Source organism: Sciurus vulgaris, assembly GCF_902686455.1.
Source record: "Sciurus vulgaris genome assembly, chromosome: 15".
In the NCBI taxonomy this organism is placed as follows: Eukaryota; Metazoa; Chordata; class Mammalia; order Rodentia; family Sciuridae; genus Sciurus; species Sciurus vulgaris.
This window is the reverse complement of record NC_136476.1, coordinates 42,155,708-42,172,692: the sequence shown is the minus strand read 5'-3', so window position 1 is coordinate 42,172,692 and position 16,985 is coordinate 42,155,708. Positions and strand designations below refer to the sequence as shown.

Below are 16,985 nucleotides of genomic sequence, written 5' to 3'. Positions count from 1 at the left end.
AGTGTAGTGTTAAGAATGGGACCAGGAGTTTGAAGTTTGAACTAGTCCTGGGACCTTAGACAAGTTGACTCTTAGCCTCACAGTTCCCTTGGTAAAGTGAGGTAGAAGGCAGAAGAGGGATCCTACTAGGTCGTTTCTCAGTTCAGTTTGGACTTCTCCTGAGATACTTTCACTGTTCTGTCATCAAGGCCTCAGTGCTCATTCTCTTCATGTTGAGTTTCTAGAGTCAGCACCAGGACATTGTCAGCCTCACTCTCCTGTGTCCTTGAGCCAATGATTAAAGTTCACAGAGGGAATTTATTCACTGGAGTAGGAAAAAACAAACAAACAGACAAACAAACAAAAAAAACTAATTGCTGTCACTCCATACCAAATAATTGTATTTTAACTAATTATATTGCTTTAGTGTTCACTTTGATATTATGAGGAAGGTTCTTAGGTTGTTGACTACTGATAATCAGATGAATGAGATTTTTCAATTTCTCTTTCAAAATGAGACTGAGCAGCATATGTGAAATTTATAAAGATACAGGTTTTGAAAAGGTGGAGAACGAAAGGCTCTTCTTTATATGTCTCTGTCCCAATACTGGATTTTCCTTTTGATTTTAATTTTTTTTAGCAAAACAATTATTTTCATGTATATTTGCTAACTTCTTTGACATACATGACAAAATGTGTTAAATGGTATAAAGACGATGTGGTTTATGGTTTGATTGTTTAATAGCCATTTCTACCATTAAAAAAAAAGTGCTTAAATAATGCATAAAATCACATTTCTTTGTTATGAGACTGGGAATGGTAAATGAAAATATTGTCTTATGTCTTTTCTGTTAAGCAATTTCTATGGGAAACATCTCACAGATTTTCAAATCTTATCTCTGATCAGACTTGAATTTTTCTTCCATAAACATTTTACTAGTGCTGTTATGTGACATAATAAATAATTTTTACTTCTGCCTGTTCACACCCTTGCCTCTTTGGGCAAGATTACCACTGTGAACAATGTTAATAGAAATACATGAAGGCCATCTCTGGTAGTGTACTCCTGTCATCCCAGTGACTCAGGAGGCTGAGACAGGAGAATCTCAAGTTCAAGTCTAGCCTCAGCAACTTGGCAAAAGTGTCTCAAAAAAAAAAAAAAAAAAATTTAAAGGGCGAGAGATGTAGCTCACATTAAGTACTCCTTGATTCAATACCAAGTACCACCCCCCAAAAAAAGTCATCTGAGATCATAGATGTTGAAGGACTCTTATTAATATTTGTTGTCCATTTGCTGTACCCCTTATCCTCATTGTCTTTTCAGTGAGACATGAAGGCAGTGGAGATTTCCACTGTGGTATGGTTTCTTTTAAAACATCTGATAAGCAAGTAGAGTATCCAAGAAATTCCACAGCGAGTATCATAGTTTTTTAAGCTTCATGAGATAATCATAATTATTCCTCAAACTAAGTATCCCATAAACAGACAAATCTGAGAAATTGGGTAGTTCTCTATCCATGCTGCAGATAATTGGCATATTAAGAACTATAAAGACACTATAAAGTACAGTAAAGAAAATCCATTCAGTTTAGTTGCCCAGCCTTATTTTATCACAGAATTTATTTGGGGGGGGGGGGGGAATATCCCCTTGATACTAGATTTCCACTGAACATGTTGCTATAAAGGCTTTGAAGCTGTTTAAGTTGTTATCAGTTTAATCTGAAATTTTTCCCTAAGCTGATCACATCAATAAAATACTAGCATATTCATAAAATGAATGAAATGATAATGAAGTAAGTTGGAACACTGAGAAGCTAAATCTGAGTACTGCACACCTCTACTTTAACCCTGGTTTGATTTAGCTCCCTGATGTCTTTTTTTGTAGTATGGGTGAAAGTGACTTTCAGAAGGATCTGACTCATTTAGCTTCAAGCAAAAATTGCCTTAGAATTTTTTTTTTTTAAATTCTGAGCTTTTAAATAAATGTTTGTATTGAACAAAATAGTCTGTTAGTTGGTAGATATCAAAAACTGAATTCTGAATGGTTGTATGTTGGGAAGTTTGGCATATTTCTAAGAAGTACTATTAACGAACTTAACAAGATTTTGAAGGAAATTTGTGGGAATGTGGACCCTCCCCTGTTGAGTTTAGCATTGGCCATATTGTATAGTGTCTCAGTACACAGGTCAGAATTCTTGGGTCCCTCTCTAATAATTCAACTCCTAGGGAGCAGTTGGATCAGACTTTTGTATTCTGATTTTGTAGTAACTTGAGCAGTAATTATCTGGGTTATATGAAAACTTGAATCACTCTTTAGATTCTTTAGATTTGAAATCCCTCCTTTCACTTTTCTTAAACCTTTTTTAATAATGATTTAGAAAACTATATCCCAGGTACAAAAATATCTCATTAGGAATGTGGGTGCCTCTTCCTAAGTTTAATCAGAGAGCATATAATTTTTAGACAGTGTCCAAGTTTGCAAATTAATGTCACTATTTTGATAGAATGAGGATTGGGGTGATACATTAAGAAATGTCTACAGAAACAAAAAAAAAATCATCTTTTTAGCCTATATTCTGTTTATTGTACTGTTTGTCTGGCCCTCTTTTTGGGCTGGTGCCCAGCTTTATGCCTCAGCCTGTTTCCTATCTATAGGCATTCATCATGAGAAGCCACTGTTTCTTGCACAACTTAGCTGATGTTGGTTCATCCTTTTGAGTTTTAAGTCACTTTGAAGTCATTGACACCTGCTGGTTTTGTATTCTAGGGAAGCAAAATGAACTTTCTGTTGCAAGGAATGAGTAGTAGAGGGTAGAGCCAAAAAGCCCTGTAGGTAACCTTAGCCAACTCCTTCCCCTCCTTCTAGCAAACAACTGATGAGAGACCCAGGTTTGTGAAATGACTGGTCCAAGGCTACACAGCGATTACATAGCATAGCGTGGTGTTCAGAATTCTGTATTATGACTCTATTCTCTCTTCCTTCTATTGTTGGAGGCAAGAACTCCTTTTAAAGTTAAGCATGGGACAAAACCTTGAATTTTTGGTGATACATACAGCTTTTTTTTTTACAGGCCTAACAAGGTGGTTTTTGTTTGTTTTTGGTTCTTTTTTGAAAGGAGGATGGAAAATTAGTGAGATCAAGGACTAAAGGATACACAGAATGAGCAAGAACAGTCCTGTTTCTCTAAAACCTTATCTGTGGTTGTGAACTTACATGTTTTAGCCTACTGGTTCCCAGATCCATCAGCACATCCTTACCTAAGGGAGTTAAAGAAAGAAAAGTACAGATTCAGGATGCCTTTGGACTTCGATGTCGGAGAGTACCCAGGTGATTTGAAGTCCTGCCATTTTGGGAATCAGAGGTGTCTCTGGAAGTGTGGTCATGAGGGTACCTGCATTGGAATCACTAGTGACGATCTCCAGAAATGCAGGTTCTTGGTCCTTTCCAGACCTACTGAATGAGTCTGTGAGTCTCAGAATGTTCCAGGTAATGTCTTTTCTCAAACATTTTACAGGGACACAGAACCAGGGATTTCCAGGTTTACCTCTTCTGACCTTGGGGCAAGCAGGAGAGGTTCTGTCACTGCCGTGCCTGATTCTGTGGCAAGCTTTCGAGCGCTGTTGTTCCCTCCTCAGCATTGGTTCTCATTCCTGGGGATCAGGACTAGAGATACTGAGTTTAGAATTCCTGAGGCTGTGTCCTTACTGACCACCTGCCTTTCCCTGAGTGTGTATATCTGTGTAGTTAGTATTTCGGTACTCCAGGATAGATTATTCTATAATGGTTACTTTTCCTTTCTTCTGAAAGAAGACCTAGACAATTATAGAGGCTTTAGATAATGAGCGTTGCTTATTTTATCCTGGTTTGATGCTTCACTCTTACAACATGAATTGTTTGAGGTGTGCTGACCCCATTAGCTTCCACCCAGAAGCTTTCACAAAGAAGGAAAAACAAAATCCAAAGCAGACAAACAAATATAAACAATAGTGACCTAAGGAGACTGCAGATGTCAACCACCTCTGAGCATGTGGTGCCTTGTATGTTAACCAGGGCCTCTCTTTCTACTGTTATTGGTGTCGTGATATCTTTTTTTTTTTTTTTATATAAGGGTTATTAGTTTCCTGATACTTTAAAACTAGTTTTGATCCTTGTTTACTCTATGGAATACTGATTTTGAAATATTTTAATGGCATAGGATTCTCCCCTCTTATTTTAAATAGTCTTAATGCCTCAGGATTTAAAACAGATAAATGATATTTTTATTTGCCTAATAGATATCTTCAAATTTAATAGCATTAATTTGCTGTGATGAGTCAATCATAGTGAACATACAGGCTGTTTGAATGACCATTAATTTGAATATATTGTCTGTGTGTCAGTTACATTCTTAAGTGAATCTGCTGGGGTCCAGAGTAAGAAGAGATCAAGATTTCTGAGTCTCACAGACAAGTTGTTGAAAACAACAGGGTAGTTAGGTGAGTGGGTGGGTGGTAACTTAATAAACACCTCACTCTGCAGTGTATGCTATTAAATCAGAAAGATGGCAGAAAGACTTGTGTGTTCTTGGATTTATAGGAAACAGATAACTTGTCTGGCCAGGGGTAAATGTTTTTGAGGTTCCTAGTGTGTTTACTGGAATACAGTCCATTTGAATTTATTTTTAGATTTCATTGGCTAAATTGATGTAAAATGAAATTTGTATTGAGTTCGTGGAACCCATGATGGAAGTTTGAAACATCTCTAACAGATAAAAGGTACCAGAAAGACTTTATCAATATATCTTTATTAATTATTCTCCCATTGTACCTTTTTCTTTTCCAAAGGTCATGGTCAGTCATTTAAAAATTCAGTGTTACCAGTATAGGAGATGTTAATGAAGTTTTGGAAAAAGTCTTCTGAATTTATTCTTTGAGACTGTTTTTCAGTTGTACTTGGTATTTTTATGGAACAATATTCAATGTTATTGTTGATTATTTTGATATAGGATAGTGAAACTAGAATTTATAAAATTTAAGAAATCAAATACAGTTCTTTACCAGTATCATAGGAAAAACTTCTTCTACTGTTGGATTTATTTGCCTGACCTCAGATACTAAACCTAGCAAAAGACGGATTAATTAGAGAAAAGACCTTTGATCTTCATTAATATTTCACAGGCTCAGAGTTCACAGAAAGAAGTGAAATGTAAAGTAGTGAGACTTGGGGGCTTCTATAGCTTTTTAACAAAGGAAAAGTTTGGGTTTTAAAGGATAATAAATTGTGGGTGAGTGACTAGAAAATATGTGGGGACAACTATCGAAGGAAGAGTTACTTTGCCAAGGATTGTTTATGCAGACTTATCTAGGTCCACTTCATCTTAATGATGTCATTTCCCCTCTTACTGGTCTGAATGGTGGGGGGGGGGGGCGCACCTTCACGTGAGTATTTGTGCTTTAGGGCAGAAAGGGGAAGGGCAGAGAATTCTACTTGCATCTGTTGATTCTCATTCGCCTTCAGCTTAAAATAATACTTAAGCCAAAGTGGAATATCTTTAAGATGACATATTCTGGATTTTACCATGAAATAAGTTAACTACCAACTAGCAGACTTAAACAGAAAAGTTACTTCCTTGGGTATCCAATGGTGGTGAAACTTTTAATGACTAGTTCCTGAGAGGAGAAAATGTTTATTATGGGGATACAGAAAAATTTAAAATAGTATTCTCATTAATGAGCAAATAATCTGAAGTTTTGTGTCCATCTTTGTGTTTATATAGTTAATTTACTATGAAAGAAAATGTAACATTTTAGTATTTACAACTGTCAGGAACCAGCTATGCAGTTTTCCAACAGCCTTTAAGGAGTATTTACTGGGAATATGAGGTTGAACCTATGAGGTAAATGAAGTTTAGAATTTGTGATTTTGTGCATTTCTTTTTGTGATTTTGTGATACTTATCGCTGGGACATATAGAAAGACTGTCTTATTGGGAGTTTAGGCACATAATCTTTTTATTTTAGTTTGACTTTATTCCTTTGGAAGTTTGTTATAAAACACAAATTTTGTTAATGTATTCCAATTCATACAAAATGAAAATACAGTTCTTGTACAAGAATTTGCACTCTTGTAATTTAGCACAGTGTGAGTGCACATGTTTGCTTATCCCAGATCTTTGTTTTTTTGGGTAGTGTTGTTTATCTTCTATAGTAGAAGATTGGTGCAGAACAGAAAGCATTCTTGATTTATGAAGTACCTGTAATAATAATGGTTGTAAGTGTGGAAGAGAAAGAAATGAACAGAAATGAGAGAAGATAAAAAAAAATTCTGATACAGCACTTGCGAATTCTTTTGTAATCTAGAGAATGCTGAAATTGCTTTTCCTCAGTATGAAGTTGCCCTCCACTCCCCCACTCCTATTTTTATAATGTAGTACAAAATCAACCGCATTTTTCTTTCGATGGTTTTAGTTACTTTTATACTATCCTGTCTTCCATTTAACTTAGCACTAGCCTTTGTTCTTTTAAACTTTCTAAATCCTGAACAGAGTGGAACATTTGTATTTAGTACATATTGGAAAATTTCCTTTGAATATTCCTGAACAGAATAGTTGATCATTGAAGCTAAAGCTGTGCTTCAGAATTTGCCAACTTCTTCAGAGCTTGTTTTAGGTTAATTGACTTTCAGCTGAGTACACTGCTGCTACTGAATTTTGAGAGCTGTGGAAACCTTCAGCATACCTTTCCAACTAAAAAGGTCAATTTTAACAAATATTTTCTGACATTTTACTTGTGTCATTTGATTTTTCAGGTCTATACAGTGGCTTAATTAGCATGTTTTACTCCTATCTCCCGCCCCCCCACCCCTTCTTTTTGGCACCATTGGAGGCCCCTTTTATTGGAGACAGCCTCTGTAATCAAATATTTTTGCAAGACTGTAAGCAGCAAACTAGCATTGTTAACTCTTCCAAGTATTGTGAAGAAACAGTTCTTTAGTTAAAAGTACCTTTTTGGAATCTAACTCCTGAGTAATCTCTTAGGTCATACATATCTTCATCTTTAGCTAATTGAGGGGTGATCATTCTCCATTGTTCTAAATTAGAATAAAGGTTCCTACTTCATACTCTATGCTTCCTTCAGTGAAAGAAAAATGCGAGATGGTGGTATTTTATTTAAGCATATTTGAGTTCCTTTCTGTCATGTGAGATGGACATGATGCAGTTGGTAATAAGGTTTACCTGAACCCTGTGTATGCTAGGGTTGCTGTTAAGTTTGGGGTTAACATTGAAAAGGAATGTTCATTGCCTCCTCTACTGCTGGAGAATTGGTCTCAGGAGCACGGATTTTAGAGATTTTAGCCTGAAAAGAACATTGTTATGATTGTGTTTAAATCCAGCCTGGCCCTTAGTTGTGTTGCGGGCTTGTGAGCTGTTGGACTCTTAAGCTTTCGTTTCTTCCACAGGGTAAGGAGACACAGGATACTTGGTCCTGTTCTGTTCTTACCATTTAATTTTTATAAAGTCACATGACAGTTCCAGATGTTTCTTTTCTCTGGGTAAATCAGTTTTTGGAAAAACAACTTCAGTTAGATCTATCCTTGCATTCATAGTTTCTTATGATGTGGGGGAGAATGTAGAGCTTATTTTTTGTCCTCGGCTGTCTAGGTGACTTAGCCTGTATAATTGGTTTTCTAGGGTGGGATAAAACAGGAATAGGCAGTAAAAGACAAGACTTGGGAGCCCAGAAAAATGACTAATGATACACCACTGTCCTTTCAGAACTAGAGCACTGGAGTGTGGAGCTGCTGTTCTGTGTGGTATTATGTGCATGTTACTCAGAATGAATTTGCTTGACTTAAAACATGAAGGTACTATCAGCCAAGCTTCCCCAATGGACTGGTAACTGGCCTGGAAGTTGAGCAGTTTGTTAAATTTAGCCATAAAGTATTTGTTAGACAAAAACAAACTGTGGCTTAGTTGTACCTTTATTGACATTTTCTTCCTTAAGATGAATATCCCTTCAAAATAAATTGCAAGTGCTATTAGTAAATATTCTTATATCATCAAAAGATGTTCCAACAGGACTATTTTCTTGGGTATCCAGTTCAGAAGCCCAGTATTCCTGCTGTGTTAGCAGATCAGAGGACTTTGGGGGAAAAAAAAAATTGCTATTGCTTTCTCTTTGTTTTCTTCTCCATTGAACTGTTCATTGAAAACATTTAAAGCATTGCTTCATTCAGTCATCACAGATTTTACAGATTTCATCTTGTGTGGGGTGGAGGGGCAATTTCCATGAGGGCATGGTTAACTTAGCAGATGCAATTTTACATCTTGTTTTCCTTTTTTTGTTAAATCCTTATGAATATTGTGAATTAGAGTTTATTTTTAGCTTTAATGAGTTCTTTTCTCATCATTGTACTTTTTGTTGGAACTGTTTTCTACATAATGCTTTGATTTTAAAGGGAAGAGTATATATGGCTTACAAGTCCTATATCTACCCCCTTCCTCCAGTTCATCTGAAATTTGCATTTCTTGGTGTGGGATGATGGACTTGATTGTTTATTACCTTGATTGTTTATTACCTTGTAGAGGAGATGAGGTGATGCCCTCAATCCTTCATAATCTGTTTGACCTTGGACTTGATCTTGAGAAAGTCAGATTCACCTTAAAGTTTAAGGAAGGAACAGATGGATGTGAATAGGTAAGCTCCAATTATTGCATTTGTTTCAAGGTCACATGAGTAACCGATATATTTCCTCACATTTTGGTACTTTCCATGTAGTCTTGAGTCACTGTTCATTAAGACAGTGGCTTTCACGGTAATATCTTCTGACTCCTTCCTGGTCCTTGAATAAGTCTGTGAGAACTTTTTTCACACTGTCAAAATGAATTGTAGTTTGCTCTTAGTCTACTTTAAAATGTAGACTAAAAGACTGATTATGATGTGTGAAGCCAGTTGCCTTCTCTTGTGTGTAAAAGAAAAATGGCCTCAATGCTAAGACTAAAAAAAAAAAAAAAAAAAAAAATAAAGTAACTCTCCTAAATGATATCTCAAGTCTTACTCTGAAGTTCTGTGGCTCCTCTTCTGTGAACCTGAGTATCAGGTTAGCTCTCCTCAAACACACTGCCAAGTGATTTTGCCATGTAGGGTGGAGCCAGCAATTATCTTCTCAAGCAAAATGATTTGGGATCTAACATCTTAAAATATCAAGACACTAACTAGGTGTGTTCATTTTCTTATTATTTCTAGGCCCTTATTTCAGGGGCAAGTCCCTTCATGTTACAATAAGATTAAAATACAGAATTGGCAATATTGATTTATTAGTACATCTTATATCAACAGATTTTTAAGTGCTGAAAATCGGGTACCTTGGCAAAACGTGAAAATGCTTAATGTATTATACCCCCAGTGTAGACCATTCTAAACTGAACCTATTGTACTTTTTAAAATCAGATATGAAATTTTTCTGGGCTTAGCTTTTCTGTAGTTGAGACTCTAGTTCACTGAGTTTTATGGAAAATAACATGTTTGTACACAGCCATCAATATGAGGAGGGTGTCCACAAATCTAGAGCGTTAGTCTCTCCCCTCTTGTTGAAGTCTGAGATAATGTATTGAACCTAAGTTAACTCAAGGTGTACAAAGAGAAAGGAGCTGGCCTAGCTGTTCTTTAGGCTATGATGAAAGCAAGTCTCAAGCCAAGTTCCTTTATGCAGACCAACATTATCAAGGCAGCCTCAAAGTAATCCATCAGCTGTGAGCTTGATAAAATCCCAGTTGGCTCTCTCTTCCTTTTTTTTTTTTTTTTTTTGAGAACCTTAAATGAAAATTTCACTTGAGATTGACAGTATCCCAAAGGTGAAATTCTGTACTCTGTTGGCATCGTGCACAAAAGAAATCTCTGTTTACAAAGGCTGGAACCTGGTTCCATTTAATACTTTGAGATTCAATCCACAAGGATGGGACCATCTTGGATTAAGCCACCTTGGTTCTTGTGCCCCATCTACAGGTAGGTGGGTGGTGTATCAAATTTAGTCCCTCTACATATCATGAGTACTTTCAATTTTACTAGTAAGACCTCAGTTCTAATACCAATTGGGCTAATCAACAAAGAACTGAATTCAGAACAAAACTCATTTTGACAATCATTTTGCAGATTAGCAGAGGATTGGTTGTTGTTTTAGATGTAGATAATAGATAGGTTTATACTTTTGGATTTTAGCACTTGTTTTATGATAATTAGTCCTTGACTGAGTTATTAATAGAATTTTAAATGGACACCCCTAGGTTTAAGGCTAACACTACTTGTGTACACATAACATCATGCTGATGTATAACAAATTTTAAAATTTTTATTGCAATAAAAGACATTACATAAATGTGTTATTTTAAGCATTTTAAACATAATTCTGTGGAACAAAGTGCATGTATAGCGTCATGCAACCATCACCGTTGTCTTCCCAGAAACTTTTTATCATTCCAAACAGAAACCTCTGTGCCTGCTAAACAATAACATCCCACCTCCTCAACTTCCTCCCCAGTAGCCTTTTTGCTTTCTATTTCTATAAATTTGCCTATTCTAGGTACTTCAGGTAAGTGAATTCTTATACTATTGGTCATACCAGAGTATTTAAAGGTAAATTATAGTGATAGTTTTAGGAGATGTTAATTTTTTGCCTAGAGCTATAGGATCTTCTGTGTATTTTATTTCCCTTTCTCTCCATTTGGCTTAAGGAACCACCTCCCACCCCTGAAATAAATAGCTTCTTTGTCTTCAAACTAATATCTTGCCACTTTTTCAACAGAAGAAATTCTGAATTTGTTCAGTGTTTCAGGTTGCTGACTACTTGCAGGGACTCCATCTTTCCCCTTTGCAGTCTTCAGTTGGGTGTAGACTTGTCGTAATCATGTGAAATTTGCCTTCTGTCTCTGTCACTCAACATCTGTGGCAGGCCACTCTGGAGGAAGAGTCAGTGGCATGCACATTGGAATTCAGAAAGAAGAACCTAAGTGGTTTTGCTTCCCAGCAGCCTCTTTACACTTTTTCTGCTTCATTCTTCCCCATAAAGTAAGAGCATCCAGGAATGAACCTTGTGTGGAATCTGGGAACATGGGACACAGTAACCACATCCCCATACTCCCTTCTCTTTACTCACATGATTCTTCTGCTGAGAACCTGATGAAAATCTTGGCAGAAAGCCATTCCTCAGTCGGTGGAGAGAAGGAAAAATAGGCATTCCCTTCTGTGGTTCAGTTCTTCCATTTTTCTCTCCCTTCCCTCATCCTCCTTCCTCATCAAGGAAAAAGCAAAAAAAAAAAAAAAAAAAAAATCTCCCACCAAAATATTAACCAACCAAACACTCAGGTTGAGCTATTCCCCTTTTCAGACCTCAAGAGCAATTAGTAATTAAAGAATTAAGTATCTTCTGAAGCAAGTTTGGGAGGCAGTGTTGATGTATGTTTAATTTAGAGGCAGTTAGTTGGTCTGTGGCCTGTTTCTGCCTTTGCATCATTTCCATTTGTGTTACTGAGCAGAGCGATCTTCCTTTTCAATCTTACGTCTTTTGTCCTGGCCTCCTGCCCTCTCTGTTGGCATCAGCCAAATGCCTGTTGGCTGCAGGAGCATCATTCCACTCTCAGTGACTATATTTATTTTCAAATGTTGGCGATTGACTACTGAAAAGCAGTTGCATGCATTGGGACTTAACAGAAAGACTTCCCTGTTTGTAGGAATTTAATAACAAAGGATAATGCTCCTCATGGTTAAGTTAAGGTCTTTTAATTGTTTTTCTTTTTCTTTCTTTTTGTGCTGAGTTTGAGCCCAGGAACTTCCTTGTGGTGCACATACTGTACCACTAAGCTACATTCCTAGCCCTGTGGTTAAGGCCTTAATTCAATTTCATGTAAACTTTTCTTCCATGGCCTGCTTAGTACCTGTATTCAGGGTGAGTTCCAAGAGGCTTCTTACTGGGGTCTACTACCTCTGAAACTGTAAGCTCTTGTTGGGAAGATTGGGGTAGATGACTCCAGCATGACTATTGTTTGGCAGCCTGGGTCTAAGGTTTTTTGGGTGTCCTGGAGAACATCAGCCAGTGTTGTGTTCCTGATTCAAATGGTAGCTATTGAAGAGAGTCTGAGTCATGAAATGTTCTGGTAATGTCACTTCTGTGGTGGTACCTGCTGAGTAGCGTGGAGAGAACTGGATATTTTGTGGAGGGGTGTGCAGACCGTTCTCACCTGGTATTTGCCTTGTGTTGGAACTAGGGTATAGAAGCAGTGTAGACTGGCTAATGCTTTGATCACTAATATTCACTGTAATCCTTTAAATGAGAGAGATTTTCCTTTGCAGATTGTATGGAAAGACTTGAAGGCCTTTCATGGATTCCACAGAATATTGTGTCATCCTTTGATTTTATTAGGCCCTTTGCATATGTGAATTCTCTCTCCTAGGTATACAACTGGTGAGAAGATAATACCAGAAGCCAATGGGCAGTTCCTTCTGTCCCTTCTGTAGTACAGTCTAGGAGCCAGCAGGGGACTCAAAGTCAGTTAGGCATTTTCTGCCAGGACCTGGGCTCTTAAGGGTGCGGGGTGATGGAGACCTCATCTGTCTTTGGAAGTAGTGGTTTTTACTTCCTGCTTAACTCTAAGGAGCCTGACTTGTACTCTCTCCTCCTCCTGAAAATCTTGTGTGTCTCTTACAACGAATTCCATTTTGCTAGTTAGCTAATTTGTATTACTTACAATTTAGACTCCAGTGAAAAAAATTCTTGTGTGATTTGTATTTCTTTGTCAGCTTACTAAACACACCTAGAAGGAAAGCATATTATTTTTTTTTTTTTGTTGATCCCACTTTCACCTGTAAGAAAGTAACTTTTATAGTTGCTTAGAGGCCCCTGTTTTGCATTCACCATAGCTATGGTTGAGGATTTTGTCTCAAGAGTTATATATACATGTGTGTTTTATAAAGTCACTTGTCATTGTCTTTCATATAGTTGACTAAAATTTGCTTCACATTATCAGGAATCCAAAATTCTGATATAATTATGCAACAATAGAAGAAAAGTACAATGATGATACTGATATTCCCTCTAAAGAAACCCCTACAACCTCTCTTCCATTTGCTTCTTTCTTGTTCCTTAAGTGTCACAAGAAAAACCTGAGGAGGGTTGAGAGGACCAGCAGTGGTGGCTTCCTCAGACACAGCAGTCTTTCTGGGTGTTTCACTTCCAGCTTTTAATCTTCAGAGGTCATTAATGTTTGGTGGAGTCCATTGCTTACTGCAGCTGATGCAAGCCACATGTCTGGTGTAAAAACAGACCTGCCTGTGAATGACCTTCATTATTTATTCTTTCTGCCGACTTAGTCATCATTTAATTAAAGCCCTTTGGTGCTCAACCACGTGGGGATGTGTATGCTTCGAGACATTACATTTTTTCGGTGTCCCTTGGGTTTAGGGATCTACGTCATTATCCTGTTTTCAACAGTCCTCAGTTCTTATTCAGGAGATTTTAAGTCTAGATTTATCTTTATTTTTGTATGTTTATTTCTAACAAGTAATTGATGCAGAATCATAAATGTACATGTTTAAAAATCGGTCAGTTTTCTGTTCTTACCTTGTAGCTTATAAAGATATTTGTATATGCTTCAAGGAGTAGAATGGGATGTCTATTGAGGTGGCTATAAGTGAAAACCTGGTGGAGTTTGGGAGTCAGGGCAGACCTGGCCAGAGTGTCACCAGGCATGAGAAAATGATACAGAAAGTCTTTGCAGGAAAATCTTCATTAGGCAATAGATGGTGCATTCAAACAAATTTCCCTTGAGAATTGTAAAAATGTACCTAAGCTCCTGGTCATTTAAGTTGTTTTTGATAAATTTGCTTTACTTTATTTTACTGTTTTTTTCCTTCTAGATAAAAGTGAAAGAGAATGCAAACCAAGGAACAAGTTAGCTTTGTTAGAGAATAATAGATCAAGGGTATTGGGATAGCCTTCAAGACTGGATAGTGACTATGTTTTAGTGGTAAGGTTTAAAATCTGACTAAAGAAAGTCATTTGATAAAATTTGATAACTGAGCAAGTTACACTGTAATTAATCTATATTTTTTTGTGTCTGGATATTCTTAAGAATAGTTAATAAAGAGAAATTTTGAGTTGATTTCTATCTTGTCAGTGGAAGGTGTAACATTAAGATAGTTAAGTATCATGGAATAATTCATTGAATCTAGTACATGTTTAAAATGTTCAGTATTCTAGAAACTTAATAAAAGGTGTCCCTCTCCCTTCTTCAAAAGAATACTGTTAAGAGGCAGGCAGTCTATCTGATTCTGAACAAATTTAAGGGGTGTCTGAAGTTTTTTATATAGGTGTGCATCACAACTGTAGATGTAAAAGACTTTTAAACATGATAAAGGTTCTACTTCCCTAAGTGTTAATATTGGGTGTAATTTGTTGGGGGAGGCGTGGGGAGGTAGGATAAAGAACCCTAATAAAGTACATGGGGCATCTGTTTTAAGATTCATTTCAGAGTATATATATTTTCTTGCTGAACAAAATTTTGCATGAGAAAAATAAGTTCAGTAATCGGAATATAAATGGAATACCTTAAATAAATTTAGGGTCAGGGGAATCTAGAAGAGCTTCATAGGTTGTTTTGTATTTGGGACTATAACTTGACTAGTTAAGTGATCAGGCAGCATACATAAGATATTTCAAGTTTTTCCTCAAATAAAGGAGATTAATTTACAATATGTAATAGCTCTTGGTTCCCATTCCTTTATAAATAGTAGGTAAGAAGTTGTCAGCAACAAAATGGGAAAACTCCTTGACACTGAAGACTATTGAGAATAGGAATGAACTGAAAGATCAGTCTTCAGTGAAAACTTCATTTCTTTGAGTGGTGTACTTGTAATTGAATAGCTAACATTCTGTAAAGCATTCTACAGTGTTAGGGAGCTTTTTAACAAAACTAACACATCAGTCTGAATTTATTCATGAAGCTTACTTGACAAGGGTAAGACAGATGATATCACCTTTAGCCTAGCTTTTTCCACAAATGAGATGCCATTTAATAGATGTAGGTCTGGAGGCCAGAAGGCTGGTTAGCAGCAAGCTTAAATACCTAGCTCCCTTTTCTTTAAGGGATTCTTCATGATGACAAGATAGGTTCTTCTGATCCTCTTGTCTTTGTCCTGATCCTGAACTATGTATGTAGAGTTGCCATTGTAACATAACCCATTAAATGCTGAAAAATTACATATAGAAGTTATGTCCAACATTACATAGTCCTTAATATTGTTTAATCTGGTGCCATAAAACACAGCACTTCTTCTAGAGAATAATTAAATTGAGTATGTTCAGTAGCAGTAGATGAAAGAAAGCATCATATTTCACATTTTCAGATGAATCATATTGAGGTGTTCATAAGCAAGATTCTTTTTTACCTTTATCCTTTATTTTCTCTCCCTCTTTGTAGATTTGTGGGTGTCCTTGAGAGGATAAAATGGTAGTAAACTAAAAAGTTACTCTGTTTTGTGGAAAAGATGTATCCTGAATTAGCAATAATGGTTCAGTAGGCCAAGTTTCTGGGTATGAGGTTTAAACATTTCATTTTTAATATGCTCTGTAATTATGATAAAAACAAGCTTCTGTGCCTCTGGGGTTCAGTGTGATGGTGTATTTACTATGATGCTGATGTAGCTGGTTTTGCATTATTTCTGTGTCCTCATGGCTCATTGTCTAGGCAAAACCTTTTTTGAACATTTGTTTCTTCTTCAGACTGCCAATGTGAATTTAAATTTGGAGGATTACAATTGGTAATCTTTCCAACTTTTAAACGAGGTGATCTGAGAAGAAGTGCCTAAGTGTGATATGAATATGACAATCATAGGGGCTGCACCATTTTGTATTTCTCTTTAGAAGCCATCTGTTAATTGGTGGGCAAATTGCCCTGTGGTCTCATAGTGGTTTGCTGTAACATAAGCTGTCCCTTAGCAAAAGCAAAATGGATATTTATTTCCCTCAAAGTACCTCATTGACTTAATTTGTGGCTGTGGTTCCTGTCTGATCCACAGCCTTGACAACTTCTGCCATGTACTGTACTCCTCCTTCCTCTGTCCATCATGTTCCATTGGGGTTCTTTCCCACCTCTACTGCTTGAGGGCAAGCTTTCTTGAGGTCCTTGGAGCTATGTGTGCAGTATCTAAATAGGATTCCTTTATGCTCAGCAGTTACATCCCAACCTGCCCAAACACAATTGGGCCATTTGGGAATTTCTCCTACGCATAAAAATCAGTGCTTTTGTGAGACTATTTTAAATTTTTAGGGAGGGAAAAAATGTTCCTCCTGCCCTCTTGAAAATATAACTGCCTTTCTTCATTAAATATAAACTAAGCAAAATGTTCTATACAAAGAGGAAGAAAATCACGTTATTTATACCTAAATCTTTGTGTCGAATGGGGACAGTGAATGTCCTTTGGAAATTTACTTCCTTTATCTTTCTAAAAATATCACTAATTTAATTCTGCTCTTTCTTTTTGACATGAAAGGAACTAAAGTGGACACTTGTCCCCAGGTGGAAGCCTTGTATATATCACTTTGTAGCAGTCACTTTAAGATGAAATGTTTTCACTTTATTGAAACATTCCTGATATTGTGATGCTCTCCACTGTTCCCTGCCTAGTGACCTAACCACCTTCCCTGCCTCATTCTTTTTTAACTTGATGTCACCAAATAGTACATGATGGGTTCAGGTATGTAAGGGCTGCATTTAGCAGTCATGTGTAATATTATGACTCCTGCACAAAACGTCAAATGAGTTTTATTGCTTATAGTAGTTTTGGCCAATTTATGGTGTTGTTAGCACTTTTTGTCCACTTATAACAGCAGTTTAACTGAGGGAAGAAAGCATTCAGGTCCACATCTTTTTGCAAATATGTAAGGGAGGCCTCAGAAAGACATAAATCTACCCTGGGGCAGTTACTTGGGCTTTGATTTTTGGAGGTTGGAGTTATTCATACCTGTTAAACATGTAA

At 36.7% G+C, this 16,985-nt stretch overlaps 1 protein-coding gene across 8 annotated transcripts in view; it reads left to right on the top strand.

Moving 5' to 3' along the window:
* The window catches only part of ELAVL2 (ELAV like RNA binding protein 2), a 153,019-nt gene that overhangs the window by 86,949 nt on the left and 49,085 nt on the right, over positions 1-16,985 (top strand). The gene's annotated exons all lie outside the window — the stretch shown is intronic.